We start from the raw sequence: 16,563 nt of genomic DNA, 5'->3' as shown, positions 1-16,563 counted from the left end.
AGCTACATAGGGAGTCCCTTCCTTGAAGGAAAAGGAAAAGACTCTAGAGGTGAGAAGTCTCCCTTCCCGGCTGGCCAGCAGCCGCACCTAGGCGTGGCTTCCAGGCTTCCACTCCGAGGTTCTCCTTACCCCTCCCACATGCTGTTACCTTCCAACCCCCACTTACAGACAACATCAGCCTGTGGAGGCGGGAAGGCTGAGGAATGAATGGGGCTGTGCAGATGAACTGGAGTCAGACTTAGGACTAGACAGGCAGCCACTGTCTTAAAAAGCAGGACACCAGGTCGAATCCACTGTCTCCTGCATGAGATACGGTTCGACCCGGAGCTCTGCCATTATGGCTCTGCCATGTGGTTGACACCTCTGTCTCCTGCGGGAGATAAGTGTCGGCCCGGAGCTCCGTCATTAAACTACCTCATGCTTTTATATCAAAAAAAAAAAAAAAAAAAAAAGCAGGACACCAGCACTCAGGAGGCAGAGGCAGGCGGATTTCTGAGTTCGAGGCCAGCCTGGTCTACAAAGTGAGCTCCAGGACAACCAGAGCTATAAAGAGAAACCCTGTCTTGAAAAACCAAAAAAAAAAAAAAAAGCAGGACAGTGGCCTCCAAGGGTGAGAGCCATTTGCCCCAGAGGAAGTGGTCACTGGGTCCAAGGGTCACCCTCCTCCCTCCTTGTGCACTTTGACCCCAGCCCTGAGGCAGACACCACCTGGACTCCTGGGGAGGTGGGAGGGAGTAGCTTGCCTGGGTGGGGCATCAGCTGTCCTCCTGTCCTCCATCTGCCCTTTGGGCACCGACTAGGAGGCCACGTCTGCACATCATGCCCAGTCCCCCCACACCCTCCGTCTGAGGCTGGTAAGTTTCCACTTTGGCTCCTCTGTCGTTTGAGTCAGGATTGACCTAACACCTAGGAGAGGCCACAGGAAGCTGTGAGCTTCCTTCTCCTGGGCCTGAGCTCTGTCGGCTTTCGTCCTCCGACAGTGTCCTTCCACTCTCTCAAGGGTGGATGATCAGAAATGGCAGAGAACAACGTGCCACCACTGTGCTGGCACTCTGATGCCAGAAACGGCATCCACCACTAGAACAAAAAGTGGCTGAAGGGCAGGGCAAATGACTGGGGAACTCCTGGACCCAGGATCCTGGGGAGCAGCCCCAGAGGCCCAAGTGGCAACCACTGACGAAAGACCTAGCAGGTACCAGGCACTAACAAGGCAGGCAGCCCTAGGGGAGGGTGGTATGTCCCCATGTTATACAGGGAGTAACCTGGAGTGCAAAAGGCATGATATCCACAAAAGGCTGGCCCATCAGGCTTTGTGTTAGCATTCTGCCTAAGCCCCACAGTTATCTGGCAACAGCCAGGTGTGCTGACCCACTAAAAAAGGGGCTGTTCACCCCTCCCTTGCTATTCTCTTCCCCCCTCCCCATTCTCTTTCCCCTTCTCTCTCCAGGTGCTCATGGCCAGTCTCTATTCTCTTCCTCTCCTTCTCCATCTCCTTCATCTTCTCCTCTTCCTCCTCCTCCTCCTCCTTCTTCTTCTCTCTCTCTCTCTCTCTCTCTCTCTCTCTCTCTCTCTCTCTCTCTCTCTCTGCCTATAACTCCCCTCCCCAGGCCCTGAATGAACTCTATTCTATACTCTACCTTCATGTGTGGCTGGTCCCTAAGGGGGAAGGGATGGCTCAGCATTGGCCCACTGAGGCACCCCCCCTTCCCCTATACCTGATTGCACCTCCATAGAACATATCCCCCGCTCCCTTTATCTTTGTTTGTTTGTTTGTTTTCTTTTTCAAGACAGGGTTTCTCTGTGTACTCACTTTGTAGACCAGGCTGGCCTAGAACTCAGAAATCCGCCTGCCTCTGCCTCCCGAGTGCTAGGATTAAAGGCATGCGCCACCACACCCAGCTTCTCTTTATCACTTCACTTTGTGTGAAGACAGACAGACATGTGAGCTTCCCTGAGGGTAGGTGGGAAGGTAGGCAGAGGGCAGATTACCTCTGCTGGGATAGCTAAAGAATGCGGAAACAACCAAAAGCAAGGGAGTGGGGTTGGTGCAGTGAGGAACAGAAGGTGCTGGGCCAGAGGTCAGTCTGTGGTCACAGGACGTGAACCTTAGCTGCCCCCGCCCCCATGTGACTTGTTTGTTTCCCTCAATTGTCAGCGCGCACAGAGCAGCCTGTACAGGCCAGCCCTTAGTAAGTATGTGTGGAATGAATGCATCCACCCTCGGGAATTTGGAGAGAGGTGACTTACAAACTGGAACCCAGAGAGTCATGTGGAAATTGGTGATGGCCCACACACAGCCCTTCTGGAAACTCTAATTGTCTTCTTCCAGACCAGATCAATCAATGTCTGTAAGAGTGCTAGAGAGGGCTGAAGAGGTGGCTCAGGAGCCAAAAGCAACAGCTGCTCTTCTGGAGGACCTGGGTTCCATTCTCAGCACCCACATGGCAGCTCACACCTGTCTGTAATTCCCGTTCCAGGAGAACAGATGTTTCTTAGGCATAGTGCATACCTTTAACTACAGCATTCCAGGAGGCTGAGGCAGGAGGATCACTCCAAGTTCGAAGCCAGTTTCAGACCAGCTAGGATTACATATCTAGACCTGGTCTTGAAAGAGAGGGAGCCAGCTCTGTGGCAGCTCTATGGCACGCAGCAGAGTGTCACCCCTCTCTGTTGTGAAGAAGTGACACACCAGAAGAGGGTGTCAGATCTCATTACAGATGGTCATGAGCCACCATGTAGTTGCTGGGAATTGAGCTCAGGACCTCTGGAAGAACAGTCAGTGCTTTTAACTGCTGAGCCATCTCTCCAGCCCCATAAACCTATTTTTTTATTCTATTTATTTAGGCCTCTTACGCATCTGCTACTGAGCCACCACACCCTCAGACCCCCAAATTATATGATACATATGCATACATGCACACGCACGCATATGTCATATACACATATATAGTTTATTTGTGCGTATGTATGTAAATAGGCCTGCCGTGGCATGCAGATAAAGGTCAGAGGTCAAGTTTTCGGAAGTGAGCTCTCTCCTTCAAGTTCTATGTGGGTCTCAGGGACAGGATTCAGGGTGTGAGGCTTGTGTGGCAACTGCTTTTACCCATGAGTCACCTGGAGCACAGCCCTCTGGTTTGCTGTGACACAACCTCCTTATGTTGCCCCAGCCTGGACAGGCTGTAGGGCTGACCTGGAATTCATTATGTATAACTGACTGAGCTCACTGGTGCGGTGAGCCTCCTTCAGCTACCTCCCCCGGGTTACTCTGCTCCTTATGGGAGGCTTTTGTGATAACCCTATACAACAGCTACATTCCTGGGCCACCCTACTCCAGGATCCTGAGTAGGTTACTCCTGGGGGTTCTTATCTGACTTCCACGGGCCATCCACACACCTGGGTGCACACACAAAAACCATTTTTTTTTTAAAAAGGTTTATTTATTTTTATTTTTTGGATTTTCGAGACATGGTTTCTCTGTATAGCCCTGGCTGTCCTGGAACTCACTTTGTAGACCAGGCTGGCCTTGAACTCAGAAATCCGCCTGCCTCTGCCTCCCAAGTGCTGGGATTAAGGGTTTATTTATTTATTGATTTCATGTATATGAGTACACTGTGGCCATCTTCAGACACACCAGAAGAGGGCGTCAGATCCCATTACAGATGGTTGTGAGGCACCATGTGGTTGGTGGGAATTAAACTCAGGGTCTTAGGAAGAGCAATCAGTACTTTTAACTGCTGAGCCATCTCTCCAGCCCACAAAAACAATTCTTGAGACAGGGTTTCTCTATGTAGCTCTGACTGTCCTGGAACTCAGTCTATAAACCAGGCTGGCCTCAAACTCACAGAGATCTGCCTGTCTCTGCCTCCCGAGTGCTGGGTTCAAAGGTGTGTGCCATCACTGCTCATCGTAAAATATAATTTTGTGAAAGCCAAGAGGGCTGGAGAGATGGTTCACCAGTTAGGAGAGCGTGTGTTGCTCCTGCAGAGGACCTTGGTTTGATTCTTAACACCCACCATGAGGGCTCACTGCCATCTGTGACAGCAGTTCCAGAGGATATGACACACTCTTCTGAACATGCCACATGTGGTACCCAGACATGCACGTAAGCAAAACACTCAAACGCATAAAATAAATAAACACACACACACACACTTGCTCTGTAGACCAGGCTGACCGAGAACTCTCAAGTCCTCCCAAGTTGGGATCAAAGGTGTGCGCCACCAAGAAAAGCCAGGAGGAGCTTGTCTGATTCTGGCCTTCTTCCTGCAGTGATAATATGTGTAGCAGTCAAGTTTATCTAACCCGATTTGTCTGCCTGACAAGTCCCACTTGTACACCCACCCAAGAGCTATCTGGATTTGTGAATGAAAGACACACACACACACACACAAACTACACACACACACACACACACTCCAGTTGATGTTAAATATGCCTTGATGAGGTCAAAGCCTGGGCAGTTCTAATCTTCCCCGCAGCTAGCACACATTACCCTCTGGTACTGCTAGCTTAATGGCCTCTAACTCCATATTTTATCTTTGCTGCCCTGGCTCCTTCTGGGCAGCCCTTCCGGGCCCATTCCTTCTCTCCTACACTCCGGATGATTTTCCTTCTGCAGTTCTAAATCTAATCCGTCTCCCTCCTTCCTTTCTCCCAATGCCTAGCCTGTGAAAATCTAAAGGTCTCGCCTCAGTCTACCTGCCTGGACATTGGCAGTTGGCTCTTTATTGATTGATCAGAAACCAATTGGGGACAAGGATCTTCAGCGTTTGGACACACAGATTCACAATTTTGGGGGCCCGGATTACTTCAAAGCATTAGATCCCATCCCCAACACATGTGTTCACCCCCCAGTGTGTGTGGTTTGTCTCTGAAGGCCCAGATTTTTATGGTCACTCATAACAGAGTCAAAGTCTGAGAAAGAGAAGGCTAAGATATGCCCTCTGAGCCTTCAGGGGAAATAAGGGCAAAGTCTCAAGTCCTTTTATTATTTTTTTTTCCGAGACAGGGTTTCTCTGTATAGCCCTGGCTGTCCTGGAACTCACTTTATAAGCCAGGCTGGCCTCGAACTCAGAAATCCGCTTACCTCTGCCTCCCAAGTGCTGGGATTAAAGGCATGCACCACCACCGCCCGGCTCAAGTCCTATTTTTTGTATATTGGTGTTTGGACTGTATGTATGTCAGTATGGGGGTTGTTGGATCCCTTCGCAACCCCATTGGACTACATAGTGTCTTCTGCCAGGTAAGGACATGTGCAGCTACAAGGGAGGGGGGCATGGAGGGCGTCTTGTCTAGAAGGAATTAATAAATACAAGCTCATTGGGAAGTGCCTCTAAATTAGGGTTAGTAAGCCCTAGAGTGCTTCCATTCTAGGAGGTACTGTGTGTGTGTGTGTGTGTGTGTGTGTGTGTAAAGAATAGTGGACTAGAGACATGGCTCAGCAGGCTGCTCTTCCAGAGGACCCCAGTTCAATTCCCAGCACCCACATGGCAGCTTACATCCTGTTTCCAAGGGACCTGACACCCTCATACTGAAATATACACAGTCAAAACACCAATATACATAAAATACAAATAAATTAATATTTAAAAATGAACCAAGGAAGGCCGGCTGCGATGACAGCTCTTAGGAGGCAGAGGCAGGTAGATTTCTGTGAGCTCCAGGCCAGCCAACTTGAGCTGCATAGTGAGACCATGTCTCAAAAACAAATCAACATCAAAAAACCAGTGCATGCTCTCTGTCCAGAGCCATCTCTTCAGTCCCAACTAGGGTAGACTTTAAAAACTATTCCTGAGCCATAGGCTACGCTTGGGGAATGCCTACAGCTAAGTCTCAGCCCCTTGTATTTCCTTAATGGTTGGGGGGGGGGGCTGAGGCTAGGGGAGTGACCCTAGATAAGCCACTCCCATCCCTGCCTTCCATCCTGGGGCTCCTGGCAGTCTGAGGACTCATCACCAAACCTACTTGTTCAGATTGATACTTCCCCCAGAGCCAAATTCGGCCTTTTCCCAAAAGTGTGAACTGCATTGGATCAACCGGTTCTAAAAGTGGATGGCTTATCACCTTAGGCCAGTGGTTCCCAACGTTCCTAACACTTCGTGCAACTCTTTAAGACAGCTCCTCCGTTGTGGTGACCCCCAACTAGAAAATTATTTTCGCTGTTACTTCATAACTGTTATTTTTCTACCGCTTTCAATTGTACTGTTTCTGTGTTTTGCGACGGTATTGTCTTAGGCAAAAGGGTCTTTCAGCACTCCCTTACCTTATGAAAGGGGTCACAACCCACAGGTTGGTAGCCGCTGCTTAGGACCATAAGTACTGCTGGACTTGTTTTGTTTTACTTTGTTTTGTTTCGAGACAGGGTTTCTCTGTGTAGCCCTGGCTATCCTGGAACTCACTGTAGACCAGGCTGGCTTCAAACTCAGAAATCTGCCTGCCTCTGCTTCCCGAGTGCTGGGATTAAAGGCATGTGTCACCTCTGCCCAACTGCTAGACTTTGTTTTCACTTTGCTTTCCTCCTTTTTTTTTTTTCCTTTCCTTTTCTTTTTTAAATATTAGACAGGGTCTCCTGTGGCCCAGGTGGGCCTCAGACTCACTAGGAGGCCGGGAGATGAGATAACTTCCAACCTCTGATCAACCCACAAATGCTTAGCCACCCACAGAGCTCCCAAATCTGTCTTTTGTGGCCTTTTCTAAGAGAGGTGAGGAAAGCTGTGGCTTTGTCCTTCACTAGTTCCAAGGAACAGCGGGGAGAGCTGAATCACAATGGGTGGATTCCAGCCCCAGCCGGAGCGGGAAACAACGCCCCACCCGGCATTTTAAACCAAAAAGCTTTCTGTTCTCTCAAGTCGGAGCTCATTCTTGGGCTCTGAGGACTGGGGAAGTATGGAGGGGAAATAGCTTACATTCCATAGTTCTGTATTTAGCATCTTCTTAGAAACCCACATTGAAAACTAGGTTTCTTTTTTTAAAGTCTTTCTTTCTTTCTTTTTTAATTATGTACTTGAAGTGTATGCACCAGAGCACAGGGGGCCTCAGAGGCCGGAAAGGGTGTTGAATCCCCAGGAGCTCGAATAACCAAAGTCCTGTCCCGTGTCCGTCCCCCACCCCCGACCCCCCCACCCCGAGTGGGTGCTGGGAGCCAATTCAAGTTCTCAGCAAGAGTGGTACAGGATCTTTTTTCTTTTAAAAATTTATTTATTTATATGTAAGTACACTGTAGCTGTCTTCAGACACACCAGAAGAGGGCGTCAGATCTTGTTAGGGATGGTTGTGAGCCACCATGTGGTTGCTGGGATTTGAACTCTGGACCTTCAGAAGAGCAGTCGGGTGCTCTTACCCACTGAGCCATCTCACCAGCCCCCGTGGTACAGGATCTTAACTGCTGTAAGTTCAAGGTCAGCATGGTCTACATAGTGGGAGCCTACCAGGAGCTCCACAGAGTCTTCTCTTGCTGTGTTGATTAGCAGCCTCAGGGTTCAGATTGGCTGGGCAAGCTCTCTTTCCCGGCCCTTCAGCTGCAAGGTAGCAGTTGCTACTACCCCAAAATCTCTCTGGCTGTCACTTGCTGATCAAGGGATCCACCCTCTTCTTAGTAACAGCTGGCTCAAACCTTCCACCTTTCCAGATGACACAGTAGCCTGATTTAGTAAGTCTTACTCAAGGAAGTGTGTATATGGGTTAAACCTCATTTAAAAATACCCTTTTCTTGCCAGGTGTCCTGGCACACACCTTGAATCCCAGCACTTGGGAGGCTGATTGGAGGATGAACTCTCCTGAGTTTGAGGCCAACCTGGTCTATCTAGTAAGTTCTGGGACAGCCAGGGCTACACAGAGAAAACCCTGTCTCAAAAAACAAAACAAAACAAAACAAAAGGAAACAGACAATGAAAAGACAGAAAGAAAGCCTTTATTCAGGCTGGCTGGGAGTACAGTCTGGAGTTCCAGACAAAGCGAAGCACCGCTAGGCATTGTGGGAAAGGACTTTTTTTTTTTTTTTTTTTTTTTTTTTTTGGAGACAGGGTTTCTCTGTATAGCCCTGGCTGTCCTGGAACTCACTTACTTTGTAGACCAGGCTGGCCTCGAACTCAGAAATCCGCCTGCCTCTGCCTCCTGAGTGCTGGGATTAAAGGCGTGCACCACCACGCCCGGCTGGGGTATCTTTTTAGAAAGATTTATTTATTTGTATATGCACTGGTGTTCGGCCGGCATGCCTGTGCCAAGGCGCCAGATCCTTTGGAACTGGAATCACAGGCAGCTGTGAGCCGCCATGTGGGTGCTTGGTACTGAACTCAGGTCCCCTGGAAGAACAGTCAGCGCTCATAACCACTGAACCATCTCTCCAGCCCTAGCTGGGACATCTTGACCTCCGTTCCTAGAACAGAGTCGTGTCATTTTCCATGGGATTCTCCATGAAGGAGATCAAATTCTAGTTAAGCATGAACTGGCCTCAGCAAGAATACAAGATGGAGGAACCTCTGTTCTCTCTTGCCCTGTCACATGGGGATGAAAACTCTGGCCCCAAACTCAGAGTTCCCCCTGCTGAAGCATCTTTCCAGAGTCCTAGCTCTCCCCTATACATGTGCAGGTTTGGGGTGTCTCTCCCTAGCTACACAGCGCCTATCTAGAACATGCCCTCTCTTGCCACTTTGGACATGGAGGGGTCCCTCACGAGCATCTAGCCTAACTTCTCCACTAGTGACTGAGACCCTGTCTCTGACAACTTTTGTTTTCATCAGTTGGAGACATTCAGTTTGGGGTTTTCGACCCAAATTAATCTGATTCAGGGGCTTGAACTTACAGATATCTGCCGCCTCTGCCTCCCAAGTGCAAGGAGTTAAAGGCATTGTCCCACCATGCCTGGCTATTTGGTTTTTGAACCAGAGTCTCACACTGCAGCCCAGGCTTTCCCAGAAGCAATCTGGCCTCGGCTCTCCCAGAAGTGGTTTGCAGGAGTGAGCCGCTGCCACATGGCTGTGCAGGAGAGTTTTAGCCTTACGCTTAGCAACTTTATAGCATGAGCTACTGGCTGGTCTTGAACCCTTGACCTTCCTGCCTCAGCTTTCTGAGTGCTGTGGTTACAGTTTGTGTGTGTGTGTGTGTGTGTGTGTGTGTGTGTGTGTGTGTGTGTGACTATGCCTGGTTTAGAGGACAGATTAAGCAATTAATTTGAAATCTTTAAAACTTTAGGGGCTGGAGAGATGGCTCAGTGGTTAAGAGCACTGACTGCTCTTCCAGAGGTCCTGAGTTCAATTCCCAGAAACCACATGGTGGCTCACAACCATCTGTAATGGGATCCCATGCCCTCTTCTGGTGTGTCTGAGGACAGTGTCAGTGCACTCACATACATTAAATAAATAAATATTAAAACAAAAACAGAAAAACCCTTTAGTTTCTCTCTCTCTCTCTCTCTCTCTCTCTCTCTCTCTCTCTCTGTGAAGGTTTATGAGCAACATCTATGTGGAGGTCAAAGGCCAGCCCTGTAGTGTTGGATCTTTCCCCCCACCTTTGGGTGAGTCCCAGTGGTCAACAGCCTTGTGAGGTAAAAGCTTTTACCTGATGAGCCTTCTCCCCGCCCCACCTCCAACCCCCCCCCCCCCAAATCCAGAGCACTGCTCAGGAGGAAGGAGGGAGCCAAGACAGAAAGCCAGGCCTGTTGAATTAGGATCAGCAATGGACGTCTGAAAGTTGCTGGAAAACGGGAAGAGGAGTCTTCAGAGGAAACAGAGCAGAAGCCCAGAACAGCAGGGCGACATTTCTAGCATTTTTGGTCAGTGTCCAGAAAAGTCACACTTTTTGAACTAGAACTCAGAAATCAGTCAGGCTTAGAGGCAGAGAATTAAGTGAAACTGCTGACAGGAATGTTGTGGTTGTTTACATTGATTAATTGTGTGTGTGCGCGCGCGCGTGCGTGCACGTGTGTACTCACACTGAGCGAGTCCATACAGGCCAGAGGAGGAAGTCAGGGTTTCCCACTGGACCTGGAGTTTGCCTGGCAGCCCCAGTGAGTCCCACCCCCACCCCTGCTGCTGCCCACCATATGCCAGGCTTACATGGTGTCACATGTATCCACAGGTATCCATGGTGACATATGCCAGGCTTACATGGTGTCACATGTATCCACAGGTATCCATGGTGACATTCTTGCCTTTGTTTGGGTGCTGTGGTTGTGCCACAGTGTCTTGCCCACTGGAGCTATTCTGAGACCGGGCCTTAGATCACTTAGTTGATCTCAGTTGTACCTTTTAGCTGAAGAGGGCCTTGCATTTACTTCTGATCATGCTTTCTCTGACTGGGACGCGGGGGAGACCGACAGAGTTTATTCTTTTTTTTTTTTTTTGGATTTTCGAGAAAGGGTTTCTCTGTGTAGCTCTCGCCTGCCTCTGCCTCCCGAGTGCTGGGATTAAAGACGTGCACCACCACGCCTGGCTCAGAGTTTATTCTTGGGTTTGTTCTTTTTATACATATTTACTTTTGCCAAGCAGATGGAACACACTTTCTTTCTTTCTTTTTTTTTTTTTTTAAGATTTATTTTATTTATATGAATACACTGTAGCTGTCTTCAAATACACCAGAAGAGGGCATCAGATACCATTACAGATGGTTGTGAGCCACATGGTTCAATTCCCATGTGGTTGCTGGGAATTGAACTCAGGACCTCTGGAAGAGCAGTCAGTGCTCTTAACTGCTGAGCCATCTCTCCAGCCCCAGGAACACACTTTCAAAGCTGTTGGTTTTGGGCCCTGTGACAGGGACTGAAGTACATATTTTACATATCAAAGCAGACCTGGCCTCCAGGTTCTCCCAGCATCCCAGTCTTTGCCTGGCCAACTGTGCCCCCAACCTTGAATTTTCCAGCCCTGGCAGGGACTGGGCTGTCTTTTCCCCAGAGGCTCCTCCCTGTATAATCCAGACATCATTTTGGCGTCCCCCTCTCTCCTCTCCTCTTCTTTCTCTGTGTGTGCTTGATCGAGCGGGAGCCTTTCTCTCTTTCTCTTCCCCTACCCACCTCTCCCCACGGTGACTCCCCCGACCTCAATCAAATACAAGCAGAGGCAAGCAGATCTTGGTGAGTTCTGGGCCAGCCAGAGCTACAAAGTGAGACCCTGCCTAAGGGAGAGAGAGAGAATTCATGTTTAAAATTATGAGTATATATTGCTGGGGTCGGGGGGTGCACACCTTTAATCCCAGCATTGCAGGGACAGAGAAGAGGATCTTTGAGTTCAATGCCAGCCTGGTCTACAAAGCACGTTCCAGTGCACCCAGAGCTGTTACATAGAGAAACCCTGTCCTGGGAAAACAAAACAAAACAAAAGATGTATGTATGTATGTATCTGGGTGAATATGCACCTGAGTGCAGGCCCCCTTGTCCCTTGGAGTTCAGAAAATGGCATCGGAGTTCCTGCAGCTGGTGCCACAAGCAGCTGTGGTAGCATTATAGGAGTGTGTCTTCAAGTCTGGCAGTATCTACATTTTTTTTTCTTAATAACAAAACAAACAAAAAACCCAGCTGGGCAATGGTGGCACAGAGGCCTATAATCCCTGCACTTGAGATGCAGAGACAGGAGGCTCTCAAGAGTTCAAGGCCAGCCTGCTCTACAGAGTGAGTTCTAGGACAGTCAAAGGTTCTATAGAGAGATTCTGTCTCAAAATAAATCAATTAATTAAAAACAAAAACTAACAAACCAAAACACAGACAAAGAAGCAGGGTTGGAGAGACGGCTCAGTGGTTAGGAGTACCTGCTGCTCTTGCAGAGAGGACCCGGGTTCAGTTCCTCTCACCCACCTGGAGGCTCACACCTGTAACTCCAGTTTCAGGGGCTCTTGACAACTTCTTCTGGCCTTTGAGGGCCCTGGGCGTGCACGCGGTGCGCATGCATACATGAAATAAAATAAAATAACAAATCTTAAAAGACAAAACCAGAAAAGAGTGGGGTTGGGTATTGGTGGTTTGTTCCTGAAATCCCAGCTTTTGAGGGTTTGAGGTCAGTGGTCTGCTTCAAGTTTGAGGCTAGCTGGAGATACTGTTGGGTTATACAGGGAGTTCCAGGTCACCCTTGAAAACTCGTCTCAAAACCAAAACCGTAAAGTACAACAAAAGTTTTAGGACAATGACCTCTATGCTACCTGGGTTCTTCCTCCCGCAGGTACACCTGCTACCTCCAGGGGGCAGCACTAGCCAGCCTGAGTCCAAAGTCCACCCTGAATGGCACCAAAAGGGAGTGCGGTGAGAGAGGAGGGGAAAGGAAAAGAAAAGGTCAGAAAGGGGCTGGAAATGCCCGTGAGGACGGCACATGCATCCACGCTAGTATAGATGCAAAGATTTCCTTTTTCTTTTTGACAAGGGAATTCTAGCACAAAAGCCATTTAGCCCGACTAAAGGCAAAGAGGCCGAGGCAGTGGCTGGCATAAGCCAGGCCGGGCTTTCAGAGGCGCCCACAGACACTTTTGTCTGCAGAGTCCCGGGGACGCACAGCGCTGGGTCCAGTAGTTCTCACGGGCGCAAAGGCGACCAGTAAGCAAGTGAGCGGAGCTAGGCTCCTGATCCAGGTCTGTCCTTCCTCTGAGGGCAGAAGAGATGCATTCCAAGATGTCCAATCAGAAAACGGGACTGGCAGGGCTTGCCGCTCCGACCCAGTGAGGTGTTTGTCGAGCATAATCAGAGCTTGCAAAGGCGCTGAGGCCCTTCAGATGGAAAGGTGCCCTGTGCACAAAGCAAGGTGAACTGGGGTTGCTCTGAGGGCAGCCATATTTTGTGGGCGTCGCCGCAGCTGTTATTTGCTGAGGCACGGTGGGGTGGGGGTTGGGGGGGGGGACGACGACGACAAAGTAGGTTAAGATCACGTGGGCACCGCCTTACAACGTGACCCAGAATTGGGCCACAGGAAACCAGTACAGGCAGACTCTCACATCAGGTGGTGGAGAGAAATTTCACAGTAAATAGCCGAGATCCCCAGGGGCTAAATGCTTGGCTTCACCATTGCACAATCGCCTAGAAAAATCTGCTGGGGCCAATTAGAACACGCACCGGGCTTCTGGCTTTACAGGAAGGAGACCCGTCAGCATTACTCAGCAAACCTCTTCCCTCAGCCTGCAATTGGCTTCTGCAGTTTTCTGAGAACTGGGCGTTTGTTCCTAATTAATCCTAAAAGGCCTGGTGCTGGGTAACAGCAGGTAGTCTAATTAAGCATCCCCGCGTTGCCACACTTAGGAAGACATATGGGAACCCCAAAGAGTTCCTAATGTCTCAGTTCCTAAATTTAATCCTAAACTGTTCCCCCGAACCCTCTCATGTGATTTTGGCTAATTGTATAACGTCTTATTCTCCGGTGCTGAAAGGAGGGAACGGGAAAACGGTGCCCTCAGTCGATTCTCCCCTTGCAGGATCGCTCAGGACCCAAGTGTCAGAAGATGAGGAAGCAGCCTGCAGAGTTTAGCAGCTTAGCAATGAAGGACACGAGAATGCACTGACTCTGTGTGTGTGTGTGTGTGTGTGTGTGTGTGTGTGTGTGTGTGCGCGCGCGCGCGCACGCGCATGTGTATAATGTGCATGTGCATGTGTGTGGACATACCTGGGAACCCACAGAGGTCAGAAGAGGAAGTGAGGGATCACTCTGACCTTTTCTCCTTTTTTTAAAGACTCACTGCTGAGCAGCTCATGGTGGCGTTCGCCTTTAATCCCGGCACTAGGGAGGGAGAAGCTGGAGGATCTCTTTGAGTTTGGGGCCAGCCTGTACTACATAGAGAAACTCCATATCACAACAGCAAACCAAAAAAAAGCAAACAAACAAAGAAGTTATATAGCATGTTAACACCCCGTGCCGGCAGTATCGTGTACTCTGGGACTTAATTTCTGATGCGCTCCTGCTTGACTTAAGTGTCTTCTTGACCTTTAACAGTTCTTTTCATAGGGCCATATACCATTCTCTTTCTCTTCGATACGTGCCCGTGGTGCTTGTATGTGTGAACGCCCCATATGAGGGTGTGCACAGGCAGTGGAGGCCCGAGGACGACCTTGACATCATTCTTTAGGAACAGTTGTCCACCTTTAACAAAATCATTATCATGTATGTGCACGTTTGAGCGGCGGTGTGCACATGCCACGGTGTGTGCAAGGTCAGAGGGCAACCAACTCTCAGGACTCAGTTCTCCCACTGTGGGAACTGGGATGAATTAAGCTTCACGATCTGAATTTGACCTCTGGATTGCAGAGGTGTGCGTTGACTTTATCTCATTTGACAGGATAAAAATAAAAACAACTGTGTGATGTAATAGATAATTACAACGCATGGAGTCATTATTGTGCAGACAGGGTCTCATGTAGCCCAGACTGTCCTGAAACTCACTGGAGAATAAAGGCTGGTCTTCAATTCTTTTCCTTTTAAAGATTTATTTATATGTAAGTACATTGTAGCTGTCTTCAGACACCCTAGAAGATGGCATCAGATCACCATGTGGTTGCTGGGATTTGACTCAGCAGCAGTCAGTGCTTTTAACCACTGAGCCATCTCTCCAGCCCTGGTCTTGAATTCTTGATTGTCCTGCTTGTCTCTGTCTTAGTTAGGGTTTCTATTGCTACGATGAAACACCATGACCAAAAGCAAGTCAGGAAGAAAAGGGCTTATTTGGCTTACAATTCTACATCATAGCCCATCACTGGAGGAAGCCAGGAAGGAGCTTAAGCAGGGCAGAAAGCTGGAGGCAGGAGCTGATGCAGGGAGCTGTGGAGGGATGCTGCTCACTGGCTTGCTCATCGTGGCTTGCTCAGCCTGCTTCCTTATAGTGAACCAGGACCACCAGGCCAGGGGTAACACTAGACATAATAGTCTAGGCCCTCTCCCACTGGTCATTAATTAAGAATGTCCCCTGTAGGCACACCTGCAACCTAATCTTATGGAGGCATTTTTTTTTTTAAGATTTATTTATTTATTTATTATATGTAAGTACACTGTAGCTGTCCTCAGACACTCCAGAAGAAAGAGAGTCAGATCTCGTTATGGATGGTTGTGAGCCACCATGTGGTTGCTGGGATTTGAACTCCTGACCTTCAGAAGAGCAGTCGGGTGCTCTTACCCACTGAGCCATCTCACCAGCCCATGGAGGCATTTTCTTAACTGAGGCTCCTCCTTCTCTGATGACTTTAGCTTGTGCTAAGCTGACATAAAACCAGCCAGCACAGTCTCCCACATACTGGATTACAGATGTACACCAACGCGCCCAGCTGCAGTATAGTGCTTTTGTTTGCTTTGCTTGTTTGTTTTTTTATTATTTGTTCCTTTGAGATAGAGCCTTTTAAAATGATCATTATTTTATGTGTCTGAATATTTTGCCTGAATGTGTATCTGCCCACTGCAGGCAGACCTGGTACCAGTGGAGGCTAGAGGAAGGCATTAGAAACCCTGGGACTAGAATGACACAAAGTTTGGTTTGTGAGCTGCCATGTGGATGCTGGGAATCAAATTTGAGTCTTCAGCAAGGTCAATAAGTGCCCTTAACTGCTGAGCCATCTCTTTAGCCATAGTAGCCCAGGCTAGCCTGAAACTCACTTTATAGCTAAGGATGGTCTTAAACTCATGGTCCTCCACATGTGTGTGTGTTTTGTGCATCTGTATAAATATACATATTTTTTTCTTTTTTTTTTTTTTCCTGGTTTTTGAAGCAGCGTCTTATATAACCCAGACTGCCAGCCTCAGACTTTGTACCTAGCTCAGGTTGGCTGTTTTTTTTGTTTTTTTTTTTGTTTTTTTAAGATTTATTTATTTATTATATGTAAGTACACTGTAGCTGTCTTCAGACACTCCAGAAGAGGGCGTCAGATCTTGTTACAGATGGTTGTGAGCCACCATGTGGTTGCTGGGATTTGAACTCCGGACCTTCGGAAGAGCCGTCGGGTGCTCTTACCTACTGAGCCATCTCGCCAGCCCAGGCCCAGGCTGGCTGTTTTACCTTCCTGGTGCTGCTGGCATTACAGGCTGCACCCTATGCAGCACAGATAATGGATTCATTTCTAAAATCCAATGAATATTTAATGAGTAACTGCTGTTTGCCAGACATTGGTTTAGAAGACTCTTATTTCATATGGAATAAAACACACAGAGACACAGCCAACACCACTTACATAACCTACCCAGGGACAGAAATGGGAATCCAGCTCCTTTGACTGGCCACTGAAGTTGTAAGAGTGAAGACACATGATCATTAGGACACTCTTTTAGCCAATTAGTGGCCCTTCTTGCATGGCTTCACTCATCCACATCTGCTTGCATCTGCTTCGATGCATTCTGCTTCCAGTCTTCCATGAGCGAGTTATTTATAGTCCCATCTGAGGCCAGCTCCTTCACGTAGCCAGCCCATCTCCTTAGGCTGCGAGGAGCTACCTCTTTCTAGTCTCTCACACTCGGATCAGCTCCCTCTGCTCCTGCGCAGTGCAAACCTATTGTGTTCCTTATATTTTCATCCAGAGCCAATGGATGCTCAGAGTTACAACCACTGCCGAGGCTCAGGTGAGAGATCTCTTGTTCCTAGACATTTGATAGTAGCCTGGGCAACATAGCAAGACAGCTC

The sequence above is a fragment of the Mus musculus genome, chromosome 4 (genome assembly GCF_000001635.26).
Source record: "Mus musculus strain C57BL/6J chromosome 4, GRCm38.p6 C57BL/6J".
NCBI lineage: Eukaryota > Metazoa > Chordata > Mammalia > Rodentia > Muridae > Mus > Mus musculus.
Note: the sequence above shows the minus strand (reverse complement) of the source record.